Here is a 15,427-nt window from a genome sequence, read left to right on the forward strand (position 1 = left end):
GGGCCGTGGGCGGCCATAGTATTTAAAAAAAATATCGACTATTTTGTGTTTTTTTGCGCGCAAACCGTCTTAGGAACCCGTCCGACGATGCGTGTAATGTTTCAGAGTCGAAAAATAAATCCTTCACCACGAAAACTTGCGAACCATTATTTTTCAAAAAAGTGGTTTTTATGGTACTTAGGTGGTTTAAATTGGGATTTTTGGCAATTTTCTGATATAGGAGGAAGGTCCGACGGGCCCTTGTGCAGGTTTCCATGTTTTTAGAGTCACCGCGTGTGTGTTTCCGTCTTAAAAATACGTAAATTTAGATTTTTAGGTGAAAAACGTCAAAAAATGAACAGGGGCCGTGGGCGGCCATAGTATATAAAAAAAATATCGACTATTTTGTGTTTTTTTGCTCGTAAACCGTCGTAGGAACCCGTCTGACGATGCGTGTAATGTTTCAGAGTCGAAAAATAAATCCTTCACCACGAAAACTTGTGAACTATTATTTTTCAAAAAAGTGGTTTTTACCGTACTTAGGTGGTTTAAATTGGGATTTTCGGCGATTTTCTAATATAGGAGGAAGGTCCGACGGTCCCTTGTACAGGTTTCCACGTTTTTAGAGTCACCGCGTGTGTGTCTCCGTCTTAAAAATACGTAAATTTAGATTTTTAGGTGAAAAACGTCAAAAAACCAACAGGGGCCGTGGGCGGCCGCAGTATATAAAAAAAATATCGACTATTTTGTGTTTTTTTGCTCGTAAACCGTCGTAGGAACCCGTCTGACGATGCGTGTAATGTTTCAGAGTCGAAAAATAAATCCTTCACCACGAAAACTTGCGAACCATTATTTTTCAAAAAAGTGGTTTTTATGGTACTTAGGTGGTTTAAATTGGGATTTTCGGCAATTTTCTGATATAGGAGGAAGGTCCGACGGTCCCTTGTACAGGTTTCCACGTTTTTAGAGTGACCGTGTGTGTGTTTCCGTCTTAAAAATACGTAAATTTAGATTTTTAGATGAAAAACGTCAAAAAATGAACAGGGGCCGTGGGCGGCCGTAGTATATAAAAAAAATATCGACTATTTTGTGTTTTTTTGATCGTAAACCGTCGTAGGAACCCGTCCGACGATGCGTGTAATGTTTCAGAGTCGAAAATTAAATCCTTCACCACGAAAACTTGGGAACCATTATTTTTCAAAAAAGTGGTTTATACCGTACTTAGGTGGTTTAAATTGGGATTTTCGGCGATTTTCTAATATAGGAGGAAGGTCCGACGGTCCCTTGTACAGGTTTCCACGTTTTTAGAGTCATCGCGTGTACTCTTCGGTCTGCAAAATACGTAAAATTAGATTTTTAGGTGAAAAACGTCAAAAAACGAACAGGGGCCGTGGGCGGCCGTAGTATATAAAAAAAATATCGACTATTTTGTTTTTTTTTGCTCGTAAACCGTTGTAGGAAATCGTCCGACGATGCGTGTAATGTTTCAGAGTCGAAAAATAAATCCTTCACCACGAAAACTTGCGAACCATTATTTTTCAAAAAAGTGGTTTTGACCGTACTTAGGTGGTTTAAATTGGGATTTTCGATAATTTTCTGATATAGAAGGAAGGTCCGACGGGCCCTTGTACAGGTTTCCAAGTGTTTAGAGTCACCGAGTGTGTGTTTCCGTCTTAAAAATACGTAAATTTAGATTTTTAGGTGAAAAACGTCAAAAAATGAACAGGGGCCGTGGGCGGCCGTAGTATATAAAAAAATTATCGACTATTTTGTGTTTTTTTGCTCGTAAACCGTCGTAGGAACCCGCCCGACGATGCGTGTAATGTTTCAGAGTCGAAAAAAAAATCCTTCACCACGAAAACTTGTGAACCATTATTTTTCAAAAAAGTGGTTTTTACCGTACTTAGGTGGTTTAAATTGGGATTTTCGGCAATTTTCTGATATAGGAGGAAGGTCCGACGGGCCCTTGTGCAGGTTTCCAAGTTTTTAGAGTCACCGCGTGTGTGTTTCCGTCTTAAAAATACGTAAATTTAGATTTTTAGATGAAAAACGTCAAAAAATGAACAGGGGCCGTGGGCGGCCGTAGTATATAAAAAAAATATCGACTATTTTGTGTTTTTTTGCTCGTAAACCGTCGTAGGAACCCGTCCGACGATGCGTGTAATGTTTCAGAGTCGAAAATTAAATCCTTCACCACGAAAACTTGGGAACCATTATTTTTCAAAAAAGTGGTTTATACCGTACTTAGGTGGTTTAAATTGGGATTTTCGGCAATTTTCTAATATAGGAGGAAGGTCCGACGGTCCCTTGTACAGGTTTCCACGTTTTTAGAGTCATCGCGTGTACTCTTCGGTCTTAAAAATACGTAAATTTAGATTTTTAGGTGAAAAACGTCAAAAAATGAACATGGGCCGTGGGCGGCCATAGTCTATAAAAAAAATATCGACTATTTTGTGTTTTTTTGCTCGTAAACCGTCGTAGGAACCCGTCTGACGATGCGTGTAATGTTTCAGAGTCGAAAAAAAAATCCTTCTCCACGAAAACTTGCGAACCATTATTTTTCAAAAAAGTGAATTTTACCGTACTTAGGTGGTTTAAATTGGGATTTTCGGCAATTTTCTGATATAGAAGGAAGGTCCGACGGTCCCTTGTACAGGTTTCCACGTTTTTAGAGTCATTGCGTGTACTCTTCGGTTTGAAAAATACGTAAATTTAGATTTTTAGGTGAAAAACGTCAAAAAATGAACAGGGGCCGTGGGCGGCCGTAGTATATAAAAAAAATATCGACTATTTTGTTTTTTTTTGCTCGTAAACCGTTGTAGGAAATCGTCCGACGATGCGTGTAATGTTTCAGAGTCGAAAAATAAATCCTTCACCACGAAAACTTGCGAACCATTATTTTTCAAAAAAGTGGTTTTGACCGTACTTAGGTGGTTTAAATTGGGATTTTCGATAATTTTCTGATATAGAAGGAAGGTCCGACGGGCCCTTGTACAGGTTTCCAAGTGTTTAGAGTCACCGAGTGTGTGTTTCCGTCTTAAAAATACGTAAATTTAGATTTTTAGGTGAAAAACGTCAAAAAATGAACAGGGGCCGTGGGCGGCCGTAGTATATAAAAAAATTATCGACTATTTTGTGTTTTTTTGCTCGTAAACCGTCGTAGGAACCCGCCCGACGATGCGTGTAATGTTTCAGAGTCGAAAAAAAAATCCTTCACCACGAAAACTTGTGAACCATTATTTTTCAAAAAAGTGGTTTTTACCGTACTTAGGTGGTTTAAATTGGGATTTTCGGCAATTTTCTGATATAGGAGGAAGGTCCGACGGGCCCTTGTGCAGGTTTCCAAGTTTTTAGAGTCACCGCGTGTGTGTTTCCGTCTTAAAAATACGTAAATTTAGATTTTTAGATGAAAAACGTCAAAAAATGAACAGGGGCCGTGGGCGGCCGTAGTATATAAAAAAAATATCGACTATTTTGTGTTTTTTTGCTCGTAAACCGTCGTAGGAACCTGTCCGACGATGCGTGTAATGTTTCAGAGTCGAAAATTAAATCCTTCACCACGAAAACTTGGGAACCATTATTTTTCAAAAAAGTGGTTTATACCGTACTTAGGTGGTTTAAATTGGGATTTTCGGCAATTTTCTAATATAGGAGGAAGGTCCGACGGTCCCTTGTACAGGTTTCCACGTTTTTAGAGTCATCGCGTGTACTCTTCGGTCTTAAAAATACGTAAATTTAGATTTTTAGGTGAAAAACGTCAAAAAATGAACATGGGCCGTGGGCGGCCATAGTCTATAAAAAAAATATCGACTATTTTGTGTTTTTTTGCTCGTAAACCGTCGTAGGAACCCGTCTGACGATGCGTGTAATGTTTCAGAGTCGAAAAAAAAATCCTTCTCCACGAAAACTTGCGAACCATTATTTTTCAAAAAAGTGAATTTTACCGTACTTAGGTGGTTTAAATTGGGATTTTCGGCAATTTTCTGATATAGAAGGAAGGTCCGACGGTCCCTTGTACAGGTTTCCACGTTTTTAGAGTCATTGCGTGTACTCTTCGGTTTGAAAAATACGTAAATTTAGATTTTTAGGTGAAAAACGTCAAAAATGAACAGGGGCCGTGGGCGGCCGTAGTATATAAAAAAAATATCGACTATTTTGTTTTTTTTTGCTCGTAAACCGTTGTAGGAAATGGTCCGACGATGCGTGTAATGTTTCAGAGTCGAAAAATAAATCCTTCACCACGAAAACTTGCGAACCATTATTTTTCAAAAAAGTGGTTTTGACCGTACTTAGGTGGTTTAAATTGGGATTTTCGATAATTTTCTGATATAGAAGGAAGGTCCGACGGGCCCTTGTACAGGTTTCCAAGTTTTTAGAGTCACCGAGTGTGTGTTTCCGTCTTAAAAATACGTAAATTTAGATTTTTAGGTGAAAAACGTCAAAAAATGAACAGTGGCCGTGGGCGGCCATAGTATATAAAAAAAATATCGACTATTTTGTGTTTTATTGCTCGTAAACCGTCGTAGGAAATCGTCCGACGATGCGTGTAATGTTTCAGAGTCGAAAATTAAATCCTTCACCACGAAAACTTGGGAACCATTATTTTTCAAAAAAGTGGTTTATACCGTACTTAGGTGGTTTAAATTGGGATTTTCGGCGATTTTCTAATATAGGAGGAAGGTCCGACGGTCCCTTGTACAGGTTTCCACGTTTTTAGAGTCATCGCGTGTACTCTTCGGTCTGCAAAATACGTAAAATTAGATTTTTAGGTGAAAAACGTCAAAAAACGAACAGGGGCCGTGGGCGGCCGTAGTATATAAAAAAAATATCGACTATTTTGTGTTTTTTTGCTCGTAAACCGTCGTAGGAACCCGTCTGACGATGCGTGTAATGTTTCAGAGTCGAAAAAAAAATCCTTCTCCACGAAAACTTGCGAACCATTATTTTTCAAAAAAGTGAATTTTACCGTACTTAGGTGGTTTAAATTGGGATTTTCGATAATTTTCTGATATAGAAGGAAGGTCCGACGGGCCCTTGTACAGGTTTCCAAGTTTTTAGAGTCACCGCGTGTGTGTTTCCGTCTTAAAAATACGTAAATTTAGATTTTTAGGTGAAAAACGTCAAAAAATGAACAGGGGCCGTGGGCGGCCGTAGTATATAAAAAAAATATCGACTATTTGATGTTTTTTTGCTCGTAAACCGTTGTAGGAAATCGTCCGACGATGCGTGTAATGTTTCAGAGTCGAAAAATAAATCCTTCACCACGAAAACTTTCAAACTTATTTTAAAATTTAATACACATCCTACGGTTAATAATATTTGAATTCAACAATTGTCTAATTCTAGAATTATACTGAATATTATTATATAATAAATTATATATAATATACTATATAAATCAATTATAAATATAACTGTCTATGTTTTATGATAGAATTATGTTTTATTGTAAATATTTAGTTGAAATAGACAGCTACTGGAGCTGAACTATTAAAATTACAACACTTTATATTTTGATTTTTTAATTTTTAATTTTTAATAGTAAAACTAAAATATATAAATATTACTCACAAAATGATGTATAAATATTATATGGATTGCAGACTGGTCAGTTAATCCATGTTATTTTATTTTTGACCTCCTATACTCGTAAATATAGGTGTTAGCTGTATTGACCAAGACTCAAAGCCTTATTAGACGAATTCGGTTCACCATAATGCTGAGTTTTAATATCAACAGCATGGCAATTAAAGGCAGGCCAATTTAAGCGCAAACTACTCTCAATGTTTCAGGCCAATCAATTTATAAATTGGGTCTAATTATTCTACAATATTGGATTTTTAAAAAGCAAATATATACCCAGCACGTTACAAATGAATCTACTGTAATAGGTAAGGTCATTATGTCGGTATAACTGAACTGCACACTTTATTCGGCTACCCAAAGACCTTAGTGACATGGTTGTAAGCTGTAAAAGCACCGCGGTTAAAGACGCCGCCCGACTACAATACTCTAAATATTACTGTGGTTGTGGCACATTAACGGCAATAACAATCAAATAACAGTCCGGTCTATATCCGAGCCTGCGACACCCGTGAATTCGTCACACGATGGGGCGCCGGAGAACGTAGGCTGGTGCTTTGTCGTCAAACTCCGTAGTGCCTCCTCTTTTTCATACTCCCGATCCTGAATCACCACATGCGAAGGTTTTACCGAAGTAACACAATTTTACGGACGTTGTCGGTTCTTCCACAATCACATTGTATTATTGTGTAATTCCATGCTGTTTAAATTAACGCTGCGAAAAAATTAATAAATTATAACGATAATTAAATACTTATTATAATAATTATAATAATTAGAATATTAATAGTTAAAATAAATATGTCGTATTCCTATGTTGATTATAACCTGTATTTAAATATAATAGTTAAAAACTATATTAAACTTATTAAATATTCTGTTGTTTATGTTATAACTTAATAGTAACATACTAAGTACTGACATAGGTATACTGTTATTTGCAAAAAAAAAAGGTGAATGAATAATACCATTGATTTCTGTTCGATTTTAAAATTTTGGCGGAACATAATTTGTAGCTGTGTAGTGCTTATATACAAATCAACTGGATGCCGTTAGCAGCCAATTACCCACTAAAAATTTGACTGTGATTGCTGCTGACCGATGTCTCCTACCGTGGTTCTGATAATCTATACTATATGGCACCAGGTCGTTAAAGTCTATGTGTCCTAAGTCGTTGAACGTTTTTGTTGTATTGTAATCAAATTGCCTGTACAATGCGCCGTACAAGACGAGTAATGTGATACACGTCATAATGTATTACTATTATATATATATTTATTTGGTCATTTTAGCTTTAAATATAGGTGTTGTTACTATAGATACTTACTAAACAATATAAATTATGTATTAATCATTCTTTACCATGGACACCTGTTGGCGATTTGAAAAGAAACTAATTTTATGTATTATTAATAGCGTAAGTATGTGTTAGACTTGAGAAACATGTTGGCAATAGCGGAAGTAAATTCTTTAGTGCCCCTGGTGATGAATCTTGAAAAAAGCACTTATTACCAATTACAAATATTGACAAATGTACGTAGTTAATAATAATAATTAACAGTATTAGGACCTGTGTGGTGGCTTTCCGCAGACTACAGAGTCCTGTCACTGTAATTTACACCTGCATTCGCTGTCGTCGGAGGCAAGCAATAGATAGTTACTATTATTGCCCCATTGACTGCGCCGGAGATATCAATTAGTACAACTCCGGAATACTTTAACTATGCACTATTGACAGATACTAATACCGACCGATATGTATTTGGGGTTGTCTTTCACCTTAAATGTACAATATTGCCCGGGTGGGTTTTGCTGTAGCAAGATCAGGTGAAAAACTGTTGCGCTGTGGTGGGTCGTACGGCCTTTTATACTCGGGTTATCGGAAATCCCGGTTTCTCTGACGGATCTGCAAAGCACAATCGCTGATATCGATACAAAATTATGATATATTAATAGGTATGCAAATAATACTTTAATTTAAAAAAAATATAATAACAATAGTATGTCATGCGATTAAAATTATAATAATAATAAAAATAAAAATATATAAATAATGATAATCAATAACAAGGTATTATATAATAGGTAATAAGAATAATAACAATATGACTATAATAAGTATATTAAATATGGTTTAAACATATAGGTATAGTTTAAAATGTATAAATATATACAAATTAGACTTTTTTTTACGAATAAAAAGTTATAAATATTTATTAATTGAAAAAAACAAGCGTTACTTAAAACAAATACTAGAAATCTATACATATTTATAAAATACTTATATATTAAAATAAATATGGTTTCTGATTTCAGCATTACAAAGTAGAAGCACACCGACGGCGTTGTCGAACAAGATTGGTTGCCCGGATTCAATGCGGTGCACGATCAAAGGTCAGGTTCGAAACGGACGCGCGAGGTTCGGTGATCATCAACGGCCATCACTAGCAGGACGTACAATCCGACGACGACGACGTGCGATTTACCGATCTGCCGGCAGTCGTGTCAGTCACGCAGCACACCGTCGTGGTGTGCGAGCCCACCGCGTCTGTCGCCGAGTCACAGGCAATTTTCGTAGCGATCCGTAATTCACCGAAGTACAACGTGTCCAGGGGAGCGTCGCCTCGACCCGACAGACCGTCCCCACCGACGAATTATTGCCGGTGTATCGCGATGGCTGGTGACATGTGTGTGCGTCTAGACCCGTTGTTGTCTTCGAAAGAAAAATCAATACGACTTGTCGAAAACGATCATTAACCCGCCGGTGGTATCCGCAAAAATGCAGGATCCTGTTTCAATGTACGTAGTGTTCAATCGAAAGAAGTGAAATATTAAAATTAAAAAAAAAAAACAATTAAAAGTGCAGTACAAATCCAAGTCGTCCTTTAAATATATTATACCTTTACTAGCCGATTAGGATGATAAACATATATGCTGGCTAGTATTACAAACATCACAATAACTGTCGCATGGAAAATGTTCGAAATTCTCAGTGCCTATGACGGATGAAATTTATTTCGAGTTTATTTTCATTTCAACAGTCCTAGACGTTTAACATCATTCCTACTTTTTCTCCACATTAAGCCACATATTAATATTAATAATAATGTACCTGTCTTATAAAATTTGACTTTATTAATAACGGCTTTAGCATTATCCATGTTAATCTACTCAATTGGTAAGTGTTATAAACATTATTCAAAACATGATGCCACTATGCACGCAGAACAACAGCCGTAGTAGATCTGACGTACATCACACGTTGTTCGAAGATATTACAATTGTAGAAGTCTTAAAAATTGTCATGAGCCAACAAGAAGACGTCATTATGGAAACACCGGAGATTGAGACTGTGGAGTTGGTCAACAGAGAACCAATTCTTCGAGCTTTACGCTAGAGATATTTAAAAAAATTGACTGCAAAATAGGTTCAATAGTTAGTAGCTCAAATTAGGTTAGGTTAGGTCGAGCATTGTGCACTTGACTTCACACAACCAATGAAAAAAATATACAACCAGATATAGGTATTAAAAAGTGTATTACTGTAGCAGTAGTTTAATGAGCTTGATTGGACTGGAATATGTAAAATGGTCAGAAAAATCAATATTCTGCTTCCTAGGGCCGCAATTATTTATGTATTTATGTTACGGGCAAAAAAAGTCGATCATTGTGCACTTCGACCGATTGTATACAGTGCCCAATTTGATTTGAGCATCGTAGGTTAAATATTGATTATAACAAATATTAAATAAAAAATCTTACTGGGAACATAAATAATCATAAATAAATTTTAAATGGACGCTTCAATTATTAGTTTTTACATCTATTAGGTATTCAATTAGTTTCATACAACTGAAGAGTTAATATAATTAACCAAACGTGTTTGGACATGATTAAAATGAATACTTTTTAGTATCAAAATATAATCATTATTGTTAATTATTACAAAAAAAAATTATGTTAAGCACATAGAGATCGCATTATTTTACTTAATTTCTTATTATACTTACATCCCCATTGCGGTACTTTGAATTGCAAAGTCGACCAGATTTTTTACATTTACACCAACTGCTGGTACTTAATGTATTGTATACTAGGTGTACGTATTCTTTCAAGTCGTGACTACCCAATTTAGAACTTTGCTTGACACTTCATCTTTTAAGAAATTTGTACTGGTGGTACCTCATTAGCCTGGATAAACACCGCTTTGCATATCGTGAATATCAATAGTGTTCGTGCAGTATACTATTGCGTGGTCCATTATTGTTGAGATTCGATTCGGTTTTTATTATGATCGTTTACGAGTGTCTCGTACGAATAAAATATCCAAGTATAGTTTTCTAGTGATTTTGTTATGTATTAATGCTATTCGATATAAATGTGTGCAACGTTTTGTATTTAATTTACTTTTTCCTTTTTCCAATAATCTTGTACAATTCCAATATTAATATTCTAACATTATTGGTATAATACAATATTTTATATAGTAATTTTAGTAACTTCTATTTTTATTTTTTTTTCGGTAATAACTGATTCAAAATATTAATCACTGTTACGTTTGAATAAAAATATTTATGTGGGTTTACCTACAAAATTATACCCATGCGCATTTATTTACCTATATGTTACGGGTAAAGTAAGAAGAACGCAATGCCTAATTTTCAAGGGCAAAATTGAAATAAGTTAACATTCTCTGGACATTGTATACAGTACCCAATTCGATTTCAACACTATAGGATTAATATTGATTATATTAAAAATTACATAAATCTTACAGGGAAATTAAGTTATCATAAAAATCTAAAATAGATGCTATGTAAAATATTTTCATTACAGTATAATTAAAATTATTTAAATTATTATATTCTACAAAAATTATGTACTATTATAACACACGAAATTGTCGTTGTCTAGTCTAGGCATACGCTCCCCGTATTGGTCATGGACGGCGGGTGGTGACGACGATGGGCTCTATCGTTTACTGTCGCATCGACTATTGACGAGTGACAACTATGTCGATCGAGGAAAGACGGCGGTGATGACGTGGGCGGATGACAAAGATACAATGTGAGCTTCAACGGAAACCGTCGCAAATATTCACGAACAAACTCATCTCGAGCTCAAAGAGTTGGAACACTACGACAACAACAGCCACGACCAATGCTGAGGAAGCATCTTCACTGTTCTCATCGTAACGGCTACGTCGCGTTCCGCCGTCGTCCAAGCTCAACGGGTAAAGATCTATCCGCTTCTCCGTAGTCGACCAGCCGGCTTCAGAGCGGAAATCATGCATTCGCGACGGAAATAACAGACCATCCGGAATAAAGCCGTTGACTGGAACTGCGGCGACTACAATTGCGCTGTTCTACACTCCGCTGTCCAGTTCGGACATCCATTATTGACTATTGGCTCTATGGACTGTCTCGTCGGTGTACACCGATTCCCGTCTAGAACCTGTTCCTTCCGCTACAGCGTATGTTTACATCCACCGTATAACTGAATTATAGGTCACATCGTGGTCGAATTCAGTGACGGTTCAGACAGTTTTTCTACACAGTGTTTGGTACCAGGTGCTTATAAGACATGTGATAAATGATACGTGTACGTGTCTTACAATTTTTAAATTTATTATTCGTATTTAAATAATTGTATTATTATACAAATAATAATAATAATAATAATATAATAACATTATTTTCATTTATTTTAGTTTTATCTATAAATATCGATACAATAGATTTGTGTGAGGAGCAACCCGGTGTGACGAGCTGTAGTGGGTCGATGCGGTAATATTATATGTCACCAGGTAATATTGCGGCTGACAGTCGATCGATTATGGCTAGTGGTTACTGCACGTTTTGGAACAGTACTGGTACTAGCTGTGCGGTGATAGTGCACTGTAATTCATATAGTTTATGAGAGACGGAATGGAAGGAGAATAGAAAATATTATTAACAGTATACCATAATAAAAAATTGTATTGAGAATATCGAAATTGATAAACAATTCCGATAGTAAAAATAAAATAATAATAAGTAGTCGTGATACGTTGTATTGATAATGATTAATGAATAATGAAAATTATCAATACGAAATGACAATAGCAATTTACAATAATATAATAATATACTTAATCGGTTAGGTTAGTAAATATCTTATATCAATATTATGGGTAAGGTCGATTTGTAATCATTTTAGTTCGATTGCACTCAAGCAAGACTCAACGCGTAGGTGACATAGGCCCATACAAAGGGCGGAATTCAAAATGTTTGTATTATAGTTTTTTTGAAGTATTTACATGTAAGGTGCCGCAAAACTCAAGTTTGATAGGTGTGTATAAACATTTTAGCGGGCCTGATTGTACTTAGGTTAATAAAGGTAATGGATGAACTGCTATCATTTAAAAATAGGGTAAATATCGAACTACACTCGGGTTCAAAAAGCAGTGCAGTTCTACTCCGCCGTCAGTGTACTAATAATTTGTAATGCTGACTATCAAAGTCTAAATAAAACAAAACCATATTTATTTTAATATCGAATAACATATTATGTTCATACTTATGTAACTATACTACCTCTCCTTAATTTTTTTACAATAAGTATCGTGATAAGGCAAACATTATTAATTAAATACTTTTGATGTTGTATTTATATTATGATTTAACTAAATCTAAGTAACGAGACTAGGTACTTATGATTAATATATTAATGATTTATAAATCACATTAATTTTATTGGCTGTCATATTTAAGGTTTAAAAATTTGTTTAAAATGTCGTGCCATGTTTATACTTTATTCTGGATATTAATTCTAATAATAATTTTTTATTAGGCGATTGTTATTTCGATATTATACAACACAAAGCTTATAAAATATATTATTCTCATGGCATGTATTTTGGTAGTATCAAGACGTTGCTTAACTTGTTTATACATTGAGTCCGATTCGTGTACTGATTGGTTGACAAATCAATTTACCGACACCTGATTTTAGGACACACTATATTATGATGAATTATACTTACTAATTAAACTATATCATTTTTTATTGTTTTAAATTATTTGTATTATTCACGAATATTGTTCAAGTCAAATATTAAAACTATAAATTAACATTATAAGCTTCTGTTTTATAAATGAAAATGAAACATTATTGCATTTAAGTGTTCCATAATATAAATCGTACCATTTTGTAACCTAAAATTATAATTCCAAATGTTAGAAAAAAATGTATTGTTATATATCATAAACGCTTTACCTATCTTTTGAAAATGATAACCTTTTTTCTTATAGTCTATATTTAGTTTTTATCTTTTGTGGTCGATTGCAGTTATTTTGTGCTATAAGGTCATGCTCGAAGTTTGTTTGTTAGTTGTGTAGCTCTTTGATTAAAATAAAAATATTTGGCTATTATCTACCAACAGCTTTATTAAGAGCTGTATGCCATGTTTCAAGGTGGTTTATGGTCCTTGCTCCATCTGTATTAAAATGAATACTCATATTGCTATTAAATAGACAAATATCTGGATCTAAGTATGTTTCAGTAAAATAATTTAATAATTTTAGCACACCTAAAATTATAATTATAAAAAATTATGTTTTACTAAGTTCGTACAAATTAGGTAAAAAGTTATATTTCCTTTCTGACTCAATTTGTTTAATCGGAACTATGGCTTATGAATAAAGAAGACGAACAACTTTTTTAAAATTATTGGCAAATGTATTATCGTAAGACTTTGAACTTAATGCCAAATAGATTGCTGAAAGTGAAATAGACACCCTTTTATGGGTGTATCAGAACCAAACACTGCCGAATGGAGACAATCATTCCAATTTCAAAATCTATTTGGAAACAAGTAGGATTGAACTTTAATCCATTTCTCAATGCCGCTTGTTTTATTATTTCAAACATTCTCAAATATGTCGATGTACTTTTACTGTGCAATAATGCATAAGCCTAAAAAAATATATTTAAACATATATAATTAGTATTTTACTAAATTATAAAATTTATATTATAACTATTAGGGGTATCATCATTCCTATAACAAAGCAGTGTAAGGTATACAATTTGTGTAAACATTTTTGGTGCTGACTTAAATGTACCATCCATAAAAACTGTATTACTAGAACAAAGACGTCGTAAAAATCCTTCGGTACCGAATACAACGACTTTATTATCCGTACCATCAAATACTGTAGGTAATAATATTATAATTAGTAATAGTATTTATAATTAAATCGTTTAAATAATTTAGAATAAATACCTAAAAGAAAATCTTTTCCATCATTCGTTGATCGCCAATTACCTTCAATATTTAAGTGTCTGTGGTATAGTCTTTGTGGGATTTATCACCACTTCTTCCTTCAAATAAGTTATTTTCAAGTTATAAAACACGTATTAAAAATTAATTTTAAAAAATAGTATAAGACTCGTGAATAAAATTGTATAAATTAAAACAAACTCACTTTAATCTTATTTCGAAAACCACGTTCAGCCAATTGGATTCCATGCATCGAATGGATATGCGTTTTTTGACATTATAGCATTATTGGAATCTTCTCTGTGTATTGCTCGACCTCCATAATCATCAATACATTTATAATAATGGTTAAAACCTCTTGTTCTATCAATTCGATGTATAAAATTATCCAAAAATAAAAGTTGGCCATCTCGTTCAGAAGTTATTATCAACCACGACATTTTAAATTTAATTTTAATATATAACTAACTGACGATGCAATGATTATACAAACTGACAAATGTCATTAATATCATAGTATAGTTTTATCAACATTTTGATTTTAGATTGTAATATTCTAGATTTCCAAATAAAAATTATTTTTATATTTTATGAAATTACGTTTTGTCGACGAATCGGAACATTTTTTATTTTTACCGTAAACCGGTTTCCGTGTTGGTGAGACGAGTATTCAGCGAATTGGGTGTCGGCAAATCGGATGTGTGTAAAATAAAATTTAGAACGCAATATACTAATTTGGAATATAGACACCAGCGCGTTGTTTATAACTTAAGAAATGTACGTAAATTACTTTTATTTGTAATACTGGTTTACTCAATTACTCCTCGATACGTGGTTTTGTTTTATACTTACTGATTAATCCTTTTCATACCGCTGTTAAACATAATTTTTCGTTATTATTACTGTATCTTATTCAACGAACTTAAAGTAATTAATGTAGTTAATGATTTATATCATTCATATTAATTATCTACAACATAGTCGACTATAATATATAAGTTATTTGTTTTATGATTTATTATATATTTGTTATGAAAGTAAAATATAAGTAATTTTTTTTTATTTCATAATATGCTAATACACAGATTTATATTTATGAATAATCATTGCTAACAAGAACTATATATTAATAAATATAAAAAAATCATTTTTACAAATTAACAAAATAATTTTATTATGATTATAATTTTTATAGCTCATACAAAAATATCATATATATCAGTATATATAATAATGGCATTTATACTGACTTTGCGGTACCGCTTTGGCTGCCTTGATTATATTAAATATATTTGATATATCTCGGTGATGGTAGTCGTGGATCTGCATCCGTACATTTATTGCTGTACGTCTCTCAATAACGCAACATTTTATCGCTCTATTTTCGCCATCGGTAACATTTTTCTACACTGCAGTTGATTTTTCATCATACTTAAATTATATTCTATCTACTTATGTGCGATTTGACTAGATTATATAATAATTTCCATAGCTCTACTTCGATAGAGCCAATAAGTGTGTATGACGGATTAGTATTGATTTAATTGGTTGTATGATTAATTTCATTATAGTTTTGTTAGTTAGATTGGTTTTTGTGTCGCAA

At 33.8% G+C, this 15,427-nt stretch overlaps 1 pseudogene; it reads right to left on the reverse strand.

The window, feature by feature from the left end:
- Positions 1-12,970: 12,970 nt before the first annotated feature.
- LOC113561198 lies at positions 12,971-14,264 on the reverse strand (annotated as a pseudogene).
- Positions 14,265-15,427: the final 1,163 nt, after the last annotated feature.

The sequence above is a fragment of the Rhopalosiphum maidis genome, chromosome 1 (assembly GCF_003676215.2).
Source record: "Rhopalosiphum maidis isolate BTI-1 chromosome 1, ASM367621v3, whole genome shotgun sequence".
Classification (NCBI taxonomy): Eukaryota; Metazoa; Arthropoda; class Insecta; order Hemiptera; family Aphididae; genus Rhopalosiphum; species Rhopalosiphum maidis.